Below are 13,723 nucleotides of genomic sequence, written 5' to 3' on the forward strand. Positions count from 1 at the left end.
CTGAATAGAAATTAAAACACTACATATCATAACTTGTGGGTCAACAACTAGCCATCCACATGCAAAAGAATAAATTTGGACTCCATCACACTGCACACAAAAATTAACTCGGAATGGATCATGAATCTAAGTGTAAGAGCTAAAGCTTCAAAACTCTTAGAAGAAAATACAGAAGTAAATCTTCACGATGTTGATTTAGGCAAAATATTCTTAACTACAGAAACAAAAGTAAATGTGATAAAAGGAAAACAGAGAAAATGGGCTTTATCAAAATTTAAAACTTTTGTACTTCAAAGGCTATCATCAACAGAATGGAAAAAAAATGTTTACAAATAACATACCTGATTTTGAAAAAAAAGTATCCAGAATATATAAAGAATTCTTACAGTTCAGTAATAAAAAGATCAAAAACACAAGTTAAAAAAACGGGTGAAGGATCTGAATAGACAATTTCTCCAAAACAAACAAACAAATGGTCAATAAGCACAAAAAAAAAGTTGTTCAACATCATTAGCTATTAGGGAAATAAAAATCAAAACCACAAAGAGATGTATCACTTCAAACCCACACCCAAAAGATGAACAATAGCAAATGTTGAGAAGGATGGGGAGAAATTGGTACCCTAATAAGTTTCTAGTGAGAATGTAAAATGATGCTGCTGCTTTGAAAAAATCATCTGGTAGTTCTTTAAAAAAGTAAACATAGTTACCATTTGACTCAACAATCCCATTCCTAAGTACATATCCAAGAGAAATGATATACAAAAACTGATTCACAAATGTTCATTGCAACATTATTCACAATGGCAAAAAGATACAAACAACCAAATATCTATCAACTGATGGATAATGAAATATCCAGACAATGAAATATTTTCAAAAATAAAAAGAAACAGAGTACTGATATGTGCTACAACATGAATGGACCTTGAAAACATTATGCTAAGTGAAAGACTCCAGTCACAAAAGATGGTATACTATATGGTTCCGTTTATATGAAATGTACAGAACAGGCAAATCTACACGGACAGAAAGTAAATGAATCATTGCCAAAGCTGGGGGTGCAGGGGAGGGTGGAACTGGGAATAAATGAGGAGTGACTGCTAAAGAGTAACGAGGTGTCTTTTTGAAGTAAGGAAATGTTCTAAAATTGATTTCCATAATTGTTGTGCAGCTCTGTTAAAATACTAAAGAAACACTGAATGGTATAATTGAAATGAGTGAATTGTATGGTATGTGAATTATGTCTCAATAAAGCGTGTGTATATATATATATATATATATACACACACTCAATATTATGTCTCAATAATGTCTCAATAAAGTATGTATATATATACACACACTCAACTAGATACCAATCTATAGTTATTAATGAGAAATATAACATTAATAGTCTTTTTTTTTTTTTTTTGAGACTGAGCCAGGCTGGAGTGCAGTGGTGTAATCTCGGTTCACTGCAACCTCCGTCTCCTGGGTTCAAGCAATTCTGTCTCAGCCTTCTGAGTAACTGGGACTACAGGTACCTGCCCCCCACACCCGGCTAATTTTTTAATTTTTTTTTTTAGTAGAGATGGGGTTTCACCATATTGGCCAGGCTGGTCTCAAACTCCTGACTTCAAGTGATCCGCCCGCCTTGGCCTCCCAAAGTGCTGGGATTACAGGCGTGAGCCACACGCCCGGCCAATTTTTAAACTATAGTCTGTATTTAGTCTGCAATCGCAATGAATGGAAACCAGCATGGTCTAAGGGAGGTAGTGGTTCACAACATTTAGACATAAAAACTTTTGTGGGAATTCTGGAAAAAAGGCTATGACATCAGCTTAAATTTTAAATCTCTCCAAATTCCCTCATAAAGTCAGAGAAAACCTCATGCACAAAATCCCAAAATATAAGGTGGGGAAAAACCACCAACTGCCACAAGATCTGTGTGGGCAGTGGAGTATAATACAGGGGCATTTGCCAGCCCACAGAACATTAAAAAAAACAAAAATAAAAATAACCAACAGGGACTCTCTATATAGCACAACAGGCAAAACTGGGAAAAATGTGTAAAAAGGAATGAGTTTTGCCTACTAGAATAGTACACAAGTGCACGGGTCCACAATAAAGCTTTAAGGGCATGGAAGACTCTACTCACTACATGCCCTCAAAAATAATCAATCAAAGCTCTCTTCCAGAACAAAGCCATGCCAAGAAGAAACTCCTGGGAACAGGACCCAAACTGAAGAGGACAGGGAAAACAAAAAAAACGAAAAGAGAAACTCCAGATAAAAGTAGGGAAGGATAAAGGAATGAGAAGATCTCATTTAGCAAGGTGACATTTTTAAACATTACACAAAAACAGAAGGATCTCTACGTATTTACCAGCACATAAAAATGAGTAAAAGAAAATGACAGAAGTCAAATTTGATACAAAATTATAAGAAAAAAAGGATGAGTATGAATGAAACCTCTGAAGACAATACACGCCACAAACACTTGCTAACAAAACAGATGAACACTTTAATACTTCAAAACAAGCTGAAAAGACTAAAAAATAATGCATGATATAAAAGAACAATATATATCAAAATTACAACAACATCAGAAATTACTGGCCAGACGCAGTGGATCACATCTGTAATCCCAGCACTTTGGGAGGCTGAGGCGGGTAGATCACCTGAGGTCAGGAGTTCAAGACTAGCCTGGTCAACATGGTGAAATCCTGTCTCTACAAAAATACAAAAATTAGCCAGGCATGATGACCGGTGCCTGTAATCCCAGCTACCGAGGAGGCTGAGGTGGGAGAATTGCTTGAACCTGGAGGTGGAGGTTGCAGTGAGCTGAGATTGAGCCACTGCACTCCAGCCTGGGTGACAGAGCAAGACTGTCTCAAAAAAAAAAAAGAAAAAAAAGAAAGAAAAGAAAAAATTATCTCTCAGAAACTTATGTGATAAAACTCAATAAAAAAAGACATTTTAAAAAATCAATTAAAAAAAGACTAAACTAGAAGAAACAAAGACTCATAAATACAACAGATAATGCTTAAAAGAGAAAGAATATATACCAGAAGGAAATTTAAAACATTTTTTTAAAAAGTCAAAAAGACAAAAAAATTTCAAGAGAAAACAGCAAATATTAACAGTAAAGATCCAACATATGTACAATAGGAGTACTGAAGAAAAACAAAAAAATAGAACAAATAAACTTTTCTGACATAAAAACAAAAAATCTGAAACTATTAAATGAAAGGGCAAATCACAGACCTAATACTGACCAAGAATAACTAACACCAAGACATATTCTAATAAAATTAACTAAATATCTAGGCAAAAAGAGCAAATGACTTATAAAGGAGAGAAAATTAGACTGTCATCAGACTTTGTTCATCAGTAGTACTTGCATAAAACAATGGAGTAACACAGATACACATGGAAAGAAAACGTACAGCAAAGACTTTGTATCCACCAAAATAACTTCAAGCAGTAAAGCCACAGATGAACTGTTTTCAACATTCTAGAATGAATGGAGCTTAGTTCCCACAAGCCCTTCTGGGAATCCACTATAAAACAGGCTTTAGGAATCCAAAATAATTACATATATGCTGACATAAGTTAGACTGGTAGTAGTAAGCATTAAACGTATAGTTATTTATACAACTAAGACTAAATGACGGTTAAGAGAGAGCATACAGCATGTAATGACAGTATCTTCTAACACTGTAGATATGGTTTGAATATTTTCTAAATGGTAGGCTTCCCTGTTTTTCCCTCTTCTAATAGAAAAATTATTAGGCTTCTTCCTTTCCCTTCTCTTCCTTTTGGCATCTGGGGCTGGCAACGCCTGAACCCTGAACCAAGGAAGCTTATTGGGACTCAAGAGACAGTCATGGCCAGGTGCGGTGGCTCACGCCTGTAATCCCAGCACTTTAGGAGGCTGAGGCGGAGGGATCACTTGAGGTCAAGAATTTGAGACCAGCCTGGCCAACATGGTGAAACCTCGTCTCTACTAAAAATACAAAAAGTAGCCAGGTGTGGTGGCATGTGCCTGTAGTCCCAGCTACTCGGGAGGCTGAGACAGGAGAATCACTTGAACCCAAGAGGCAGAGGTTGCAGTAAGCCATGATTGTGCCACTGCACTCCAACCTCGGTGACACAGACTGTATCAAAAAATAAAATAAATTTAAAAATAGAGACAGTCACAACCAAAAACATGGCTGAGCTCAAGAGGGCCTGGACCAATGGGCTTTTATGTACTAAAATACATACAAAATTTTACATAAAAGCTCGATTTTATGTAATGAAGCAATTAGTTACATAAAAGGGAAAATGAGCAAATAAGTGGGAGCCACATTTCTCATTCTGTTCTGATTCTCTAACAGACAATAGAATCACAAACATGGAAATGGAGATGGCTGGAATTAATCCTGTGGCATTTTACTAAAAATGGAAGTGTGTGAATATACTATATGTGTGTGCATGTGTCACAGATAATAAAATTAATAGATCAAATTACTATAAATATGTGTAGATCACAAACACATATAACACACATATGTACAGAAATATACATACATGCATTCACGCATACATTTATTTCCTGGCTCTGTCCACTGATAGGGCTAGAAACGACACTTCTGTAAGCCATGAGTTCATTTGGTATCTATATCTAGTTTCTAAATACCATTGTCCAGTAAAAGGAGTCAGGACTTCTTGGAGAACTAGCTGATTCCTAGGGCAGAGAAAGTAAAATGTGAGCCTGAAATTTTTTTGTGTTAGGAAATTTAAAAATTCAAAGAACAATGAGAACATGTCCAAAAGACACAGGAGCCAGCCTGAAGGGGCTCCCACTAACTAAATCTGAACACAAAAATAAATGATGATAATGACAGTTTAAATCGGAAACCATGAATCTGTAACAGATAATTGAGGCTGAATGCTAACTAATAAATGTAGAAGGAATTATGGAATTAGAAAACCACATTTGGCAACCATCAGAAATTTTTTCAGGAAAGAATAACCAATGGATGCTACAAAGAGACAGTGAAAGTTTGTTGAGTAACAGGACACATACACAGTTTCAAAGTATTTCCCTACAAAACATGTATTCATTACAAAGAAGAAAAGAATAACATCGCCAGGCACAGTGGCTCACGCCTGTAATCCCAGAACTTTGGGAGGCCAAGGCGGGTGGATCAGGAGGTCAGGAGATCGAGACTATCCTGGCTAACACAGTGAAACCCTGTCTCTACTAAAAAATACAAAAAATTAGCCAGGTGTGGTGGCAGGCGCTTATAGTCCCAGCTACTCGGGAGGCTGAGGCAGGAGAATGGTGTGAACCCGGGAGGTGGAGCTCGCAGTGAGCCGAGATCGCGCCATACACTCCAACCTGGGAGACATAGAGAGAGACTCCATCTCAAAGAATAACATCATAGTGGAGAAAAACAGCAATCACTAACTCAACTAAGTGATCAAAGTAACCTCACCAGTAAGGACCAAATCAACATCATGTGTCTCCTGATATGTTACACTAAGAACACACATCAGCTGGGCACGGTAGCTCACACCTGTAATCCCAGCACTTTGGGATGCCAAGGTGGGCTGATCACTTGAGCCCAGGGAGTTCCAGACCTGCCTGGGCAACATAGCACAACCTTGCCTCTACAAAAAATACAAAAATTAGCCAGGCATGATGGCATACGCCTGTAGTACCAGCTACTCGGGAGGCTAAGGTAGAACAATCACTTGAGCCCAGGAGGCATAGGTTGCAACGAGCCATGATCATGCCACTACACTCCAGTCTGGGTGACAAAGTGAGACTCAAAAAAAGGAACACACGTCACTTCCATAGTATTACACCAAAAACAAATATGATGAAATATCAGTCAAAGCCAAATTCAGGGCTGGGCATGGTGGCTCATGCCTGTAATCCCAGCACTTTGGGAGGCCAAGGTGGGAGGATCACTTGAGCCCAGGAGTTCAAAACCAGCCTGGAGAACACAGTGAAACCCTGTCTCTATTTATTTAAAAAAAAAAAAAAAAAAAGTTAAGGGAAATTCTATAAACTCACTGGCCTAGGCCAGGCACGGTGGCTCACGCCTGTAATCCCAACACTTTAGGAGGCTGAGGCAGGCGGATGACTTGAGGTCAGGAGTTCGAGACCAGCTGGCTAACATGGCAAAACCATGTTAAAAATACAAAAAAAAAAAAAAAAAAAAAAATAGCTGGGCGTTGTGGTGCATGCCTGTAATCCCAGCTACTTGGGAGGCTGGAGAATCGCTTGAACCCAGGAGGTGGAGGTTGCAGTGAGCAGAAATTTAAAAAAAAAAAAAAAAAAAAAAAAAATTGGCATATACTCATCAAAAATACCAAGGTCAAGAAAAACAAAAAAAAGATGGTATCTGGAGAATTAAACATCATGGCCACATAAATGCGACATGTGGACATGTGCTTTTTTTTTTTTTTTTTTTGCCATAAGGGGCATAATTGAGAAAACTGGCAGAATGTGAGTAAGGTGTAAGCACTGATTTCATAAACTTGATGGTTACACTGTGGTTATCTAAGAGAGCGTCCTTGTCTTAGAAAATGTATGCTCAATTATTTAGGGGTAATGGGAGATCATGTCTACAGCTACTGTTAATTGGTTCCAGAAAAACAGACTGTGGTGTGTGTGTGTGTAGAAAGAGAAAGAGAGAAGGGTAGCAGAGAGGAAGAGAGAAAGGTCCTGATAAAGCAAACGTAAAAATTGTAACAAATACAAAGCAAATGAAATGTATTTGGAAATTAGTATTATTTGTATTAAGTTTGTATTATTCTTGCAACTTTTCTGTAAGTTTGAAATTATTTCAAAATTTTCCAAAACTAAATGTATTAATATAAAGGGGCTCCCACTGACCAAAAACCTAAAAAATGATAACTTGCTAGTTTTTGGAGAATGAAAAGGAATAGCCTCCTTTTCTTGAAAACTGATAAAAGCAATCAAGCATTTATCATGATTTTCCTATATAAACGATACCACTGCATAACCATAAGACAGGTGGAGGAGGAAGTATCTCTTTATATAAATATTTCGGCCAATTTAAAAAAAAAAACTTTTTAAAAATTGTAGAGCCAGATATGAAAGTGGTTATATATGTTTAATATTTAAAAGTGCCCACCAGCCAGCTGGGTACAGTGGCTCACGCCTGTAATCCCAGCACTTTGGGAGGTTGAGGTGGGTAGATCACCTAAGGTCAGGAGTTCGAGACCAGCCTGGCCAACATGGGGAAACCCCGTCTCTACTAAAAATACAAAAATTACCTGGACATGGTGGTGCATGCCTGTAGTCCCAGCTACTTGGGAGGCTGAGGCAGGAGAACTGCTTGAACCCGGGAGATGGAGGTTGCAGTGAGCCAGGATTGTACCATTGCATTCCAGCCTGGGCAACAGAGCGAGACTCCATCTCAAAAAAATTTTTTAAATGAAATAAAATAAAACAAAATAAATAAACGTGGCCACGATGACCCAATGCATGCTAATTAGAAGTTATCTGTGTGTTCCTCCTTTCATTTTTAGAACAAACATGTTCTCCCATGGTTCCTCTGGACATTTTCCATGTTAACACCTAGATTTTGGATATTGCTAAAGCAGAATCATATAGTTGTTACAGATTTTTGGCAGTTACTATGATAATGAAAATTTTTCTGGAATTTCATGCATAGGGCTTCTGCCTAACAGTAGCTGTGTGCATACATGAGCTCATACTACACAGTCTTTGGCTCCATCAAGTGAAAATGTGGACAAGCTGTATTACTTCTGGGCCTCAAAATCTAGCTTAATCATCTTAAAAATGGAATCAGCAAAGTTGTCAGTACTAATAATCACTGCAACTGATGCCTAAGAAGATGACTCAGTTCAACTACCATGAGAATTTAGAACACATTGGATCTTTCGGATTTATTAAATGTCTTAGCTATCACATGGGATCTCTTTTACAATAATGTGCAGTGTTACAAACATTAATTGGGATAGTACTTATAAACCAGAGAACATTCACTTTTATGAAAGATTTTATCCAATCTTATTTTATGCATTTACCTTCCAGACGTACTGCTCTACTAGGAGTTTTCACATATTCTGCATGTAATTTAGTATATTCCATATTAAAGACCAATGAAAAAGTTAATATAGAATTTAAAATATTTATGTTGATAATCCAAAAAGGAAGAACTGAGATCTATTTTTATTCTTAAGTTTCTGTGGCACTCCTATATATTGTCTACCATTAGCTGAATTGAATATCAGAACACATGATTTGAAAAACAAATAGATTTTTTCTTTTTCACAAAATACAAATAGCTTTTATTTGTGTGATTATACAAACATGTATATTCAGCTCATTAAAAAACATAACAGGCCAGGCGTGGTGGCTCATGCTTGTAATGCCAGCACTTTGGAAGGCTGAGGCAGGTGGATCACTTGAGGTCAGGAGTTTGAAACCAGCCTGGTCAACATGGTGAAACCCCGTCTTTACTAAAAATACAAAAATAAGCTGGTGTCATGACACACGCCTGTAGTCCTAGCTACTCGGAGGCTGAGGCAAGATAATCGCTTGAACCCAGGAGGCGGAGGTTGCGGTGAGCTGAGATTGTGCCACTGCACTCCAGCCTGGGCGACAGAACGAGACTCTGTCTCAAAAATAAATAAATAAATAAAATAACAAAGTAAAAATCACTTATAAATCCCCTTCCAACCCTCCCCCAAATCCCCCCCAAAAAAATCACTATAGCCTTTTGGTTACTCTAGTTAGCTAGCTGTCTAGCTTTTTAGACATTATTAAATTAAAAAAATATAATAATCTACCTGTTTTTAGCTTAATTTTCTTCAATTGTTGACATATTAGAGATATCACCTTATAGCAATAAACACAGGTCCATGTCATCATTTTTAATAGGTGCATAATTTATGAATGCAATGAATTTAATCAGTTTCCACTAATGGACATTTATACGCTTTCCAAATTTTTGCTATAGAGACAATCCCTATATATATATATTTTTTTTTTTTGAACACTTAGGCTGATTATAGAAAAGCTTCATTTGTGAATACATTAATATAGAAAGCCTTACAGCTATAATATTTTCATTTAGTTATTTATTTAACAAATTATCTTTATTGAAGAGAGTAAAATTAAATAAACAGCTATCATTCCAGAAAATCCAGGCCCATAGATGTCACAAATATATGTAAAATACTGTTAGGCATCATGGGAGTAAAAAAGATAATTAAGATTAAAATAGTTCCTGACCGCTAAGGTATTTTAAATGTAAGAGAGAGACAGCTATATACACAGGCAATGTAAGGGATGAAGTCAGCAAGGCAGAAGAACTAAATGTTAACTAAGCATGGAATGAGTAGTTGAATCCAAATTAAGATTACTCCTAATTTAAAGCAATTATCTTATGCTCAAATAATTACTTTAACAAATTACAGAAGAGACAAACATACTATCAACTCCAAGGTACTATTCAAGTTTTTTTCCTATAGAAATAATACATGACATGCTTACAGCACTTAAGATAATAAAATGATCCTCACAATAAGCCTGCGAAGATTACAAATGAGAAAGCTGAGGCTCAGGAAAGGAAGAGGCAATGACAAAAATGGAATTATTGTGTCATATACCAGACAGATACTTCATATTTCCCCTAGAATGTAAGCTCCATGAGGACAAGGACTTTGTCTTACTATCCACGGAATTCCCAGTTCTTAGAATATTGTCTGGGACAGAAAAATGTATATTCAGTAAAAATTAGTTGAATAAATCAAACCCCATTTTATAGATGAGGAAATTGAGGTTCAGAAAGATTAAGCTACATACCCAAGGTCACATCATTATTAAATTAAGATTCAAACCCTGAATCAGTATTCTTTCTTCAACTGTAATATCTGAAATCATTTGGCTACTAGCTGAAATTTGGAAATCATTTTTGTAACACTTCAATTGGTGCTATAGAAATAATTGTTTTGAATGTATAATTTGTACTTGTCACTAAATTTTAAATAAGTCAGAAATACAAAAGACTGAAATTATCTTAAAAAGAATATGTTGGATAATACTCCAGATGTATAATGACAATTTTAAAAGCTACTTTTTAAACCATTTTAAGTAAGACAAAAAGAGACAGAACTTTGAATTTTTTATTAGATATAAATTTTAAAATAATGTAGCAAAAAATTAGGAAGAAAAAGGACTGTTTAAATTGCTATTGTGCAGATAGATGCTGCAAATTATATACTATTCAATACATAATTTGGATTATCATACTTATCCGTTCATTACAGTAGATGAAGAATGGCCTTTTTTGAAGCTGTAAGCCACCAATTGATTCAAATTACTACAGTGTTCCTGAAAACAATAAAAATGCTTTTCTCTTAAAAAAAAATCTACACTTCAAACTATCTCCCAATTATTATGAAATTGCAATGCAAAGCATTAAAAGATTGTATCCCTCTCTGAAAATCCAGAACATATCAATAACTCAATAAATGTACAGTTTATTCAGAAACTACAGTTACTGAGTTCTGCTTACTGACATTTTTCTAGAATATTTATATTTTCTATGCGGTAGCTATTCATATATATCAATACTTTAAAATATTTGAAAGTTGTACAACTGAATTCACTTAGAAGTCCACTGCAATAAGTAAACTGTAAAATAATATTCTCAACTAAAAACATGGAAAGAAACAATATCCTAGATCCATTTGGGGACTAAGTTTTTCGTCAAGAAAAACTCTTGCCAATTTCTGAAAGTGTCTTATGTATCAGACTTCCTACCTGGCAAAAATAAAATTTTAAGAGGACAAAAATCCTGGAATCTAGCAGGAATTTAGTCTCATGTTTTACCATGTAAGAATAATGGAAATCAAAATGTGATCTTTTCTTTTGCCTCTCTTAGTTTAAGCATATCCAGACGAACATTCAGTCAACTTTCTGAGTTATAAGAATTTGGTGGTGGACTAGTATAAGTGAAATTCAGGGCTAAAATTTTAAAATCTAATTGTAACCAATAGCTTTGACTTCCTTCTATATGAAATATTTTATCAGGATCTCACACAAATGTCCTAGATCTTTCTCTCTCCTGAATTCTTAAATTGTACCAATAAACATCTTCTAGAATGTTCTATATAAAATACACTTCTCTGAGTACTGGCACATAACTTTATTTCAGCTCACATAAATCCTGTGATGACATCTTCACTTTACATATAACTAAAGAAGGCTCAGAGGAGTTAAGTAATTTGTCACTGGTGAAAAAGGAGTCAGAGAAAACATCTGCATCTGAACTAAGGTTTTTGGACTACACAGTTATCCCCTATCACTTTATTTGGTAATCACATACTGCCTTACATTTGTACTACCAACTTTCACCCTTACATTTCTTAATTTTTCCGACATTCATGTCTTTAAGAGCAACAAACTGTGTTGTGCTTTGGTATCTTATAATATCTTTTAGGAGATTTATTCAAATTGTTTGCATGACAGAAGTATGATAGTGTGTACATTTGGGTGGGTTTTAAGAATTCTCAGAGCTTCACACTTGTAAAATGGGGATGACACCAAAATTAATTGAGTGCTCACTGTTAAATGCTTTACCTGTATTAACCCATTTAATCCTCACAACAGCACTATGAGATCAGTACATTGTCTCCATTTTACAGACAAAAAAGCTAATGGCTAGAGAGGTTCTCTACCCTGCTCAAAAATAAGGTTACAAGCTAGTAGGTGGAGTCAGACTTCAAAAGCCAAGTTATTCTGTCTAGACTGCCTACTCACTTAATGTTAAAACTGTCCCTCTAGGACTAGATAATGACTAAATGAAATCATATTCAACAGTAGGGGAGGATTCAAAAATAATTAACTCCTGGCAATGATTTCTTGAATATGACAGCAAAAGCACAAAAAAAAAAAGCAAAAATAGAAAAATGGCACTACAACAAACTTAAAAACGTACGTGCATCAAATAGCACCATCAACAAAGTGATGAAAAGGCAACATATAAATAGGAGAAAACATCTGCAAATCACATATCTGATAAGGGGTTAACATCCAGAATAAATAAGGAACTCCTACAACTCAACAACAAAAAAACAAGTAATGTGATTTAAAAATGGGCAAAGGACTTGAACAGGCATTTTCTCCAAAAATGGGATATTATAAAACTAGCCAATAAGCATATAAAAAGATGCTCAACATTACTAATCATCAGAGAAATGCAAATCAAAGCCACAATGAGATATCACCTCCCACTCAAGGATGGGTACTATCAAAACAAACAAAAACAGAAAATAGGTGTTGGCAAGGTTGGTGAGAAACTGAAACCCTATGTACTGTTCGTGGGAAAGTAAAATGGTGCAGGCGCTACACAAACTGTATTGTGGTTCCTCAAAAATTAAAAATAGAATTACTGTATGATCCTACAATCCCACTTCTGGGTATCCAAAATAATTGAAAGCAGGATCTTTGCATATCCTTGTTCATAGCAGCATTATTCATAATAGCCAAGAGGTGAAAGGAACCCAAATGTCCATAGACAGATGAATGGATTAACCAAATGTGGTGTATATATACAATGGAATATTATTCAGTTTTTTTTACTGTAGTTTTTTTTTTGTTTTTTTTTGTTTGTTTGTTTTTTTGAGACGCAGTCTCGCTGTGTCGCCCAGGCTGGAGTGCAGTGTTGCCATCTCGACTCACTGTAACCTCCATCTCCCGAGTTCAAGCGATTCTCCTGCCTCAGCATCCCCCAGTAGCTGGGATTACAGGCATGCGCCACCACGCCTGGCTAATTTTTTTGTATTTTTAGTAGAGATGGCGTTTCATCATGTTGGCCAGGCTGGTCTCGAACTCCTCACCTCAAATGATCCGCCCGCCTCGGCATCCCAAAGTGCTGGGATAACAGGCGTGAGCCACCGCGCCCAGCCTAATCAGTATTTTTTTAAAAAGGAATTCTTCACATGTTACAACATAAATGAAACTTGAGAACATTATGCTAAGTGAAGTAAGACAGTCACAAAAAGATACTGCATGAATCTACCTATCTGAGGTAACTAAAGTAGTTAAATTCACAGAAACACAAAGTAGAATGGTAGTTGCCAGGGTCTTAGGAGACGGAGCGGTAGGGAGCTGTCTGATTAGTACACAGTTGTGTTGTAAGATGAAAAAGTTCTGAAGAGTCCTTGCACAACAATGTCAATATACTTCACTAATGGACTGCACACTTAAAAATAGTTAAGACCGTAAATTTGGCGGGTTTTTAAACCACAATTTAAAAAATTATTAACTCTTTTCTTTCATTTTATTTTCCTGTCCTCATGGGTATAGTGTTAGAAGGCAATGTAATGGAAAGGATAGAGAGAAAAGCAAAGAGCACAGGGCTTCAACGACGTAGAGAAAAAAATTTAAGAGACAACAAAACAAGTAGCCCCATATTTTCATTAATAATTTTCTACAATTAATTGAATCTATCGATAACTTTCTTCTTAACCTGGAAATACTAATGGCAAGGCAACAGTGTAGCGGTTAAAGGCCTTTTCAAGTCTGAAAGTTCAGCTACTATTCTGACTTTGCCACTAATTGTTGTGTGACCTTGGGTAAGATACTTTCATTCATTCGCTAATTCATTCATTAATTATCAGAAAGTCTGTTTCCACGTGGGTAAACCTGGTCAAATGAATCCTGCACCTCTACACAGAATTGTT

General features: G+C 36.0%; 1 protein-coding gene across 2 annotated transcripts in view; it reads right to left on the minus strand.

Annotated features, from left to right (window-relative positions):
* Nucleotides 1-13,723, minus strand: part of DNAJB14 (DnaJ heat shock protein family (Hsp40) member B14) — a 47,175-nt gene that overhangs the window by 32,296 nt on the left and 1,156 nt on the right. The gene's annotated exons all lie outside the window — the stretch shown is intronic.

Source organism: Gorilla gorilla, chromosome 3, assembly GCF_029281585.2.
Source record: "Gorilla gorilla gorilla isolate KB3781 chromosome 3, NHGRI_mGorGor1-v2.1_pri, whole genome shotgun sequence".
NCBI classification, from domain to species: Eukaryota; Metazoa; Chordata; class Mammalia; order Primates; family Hominidae; genus Gorilla; species Gorilla gorilla.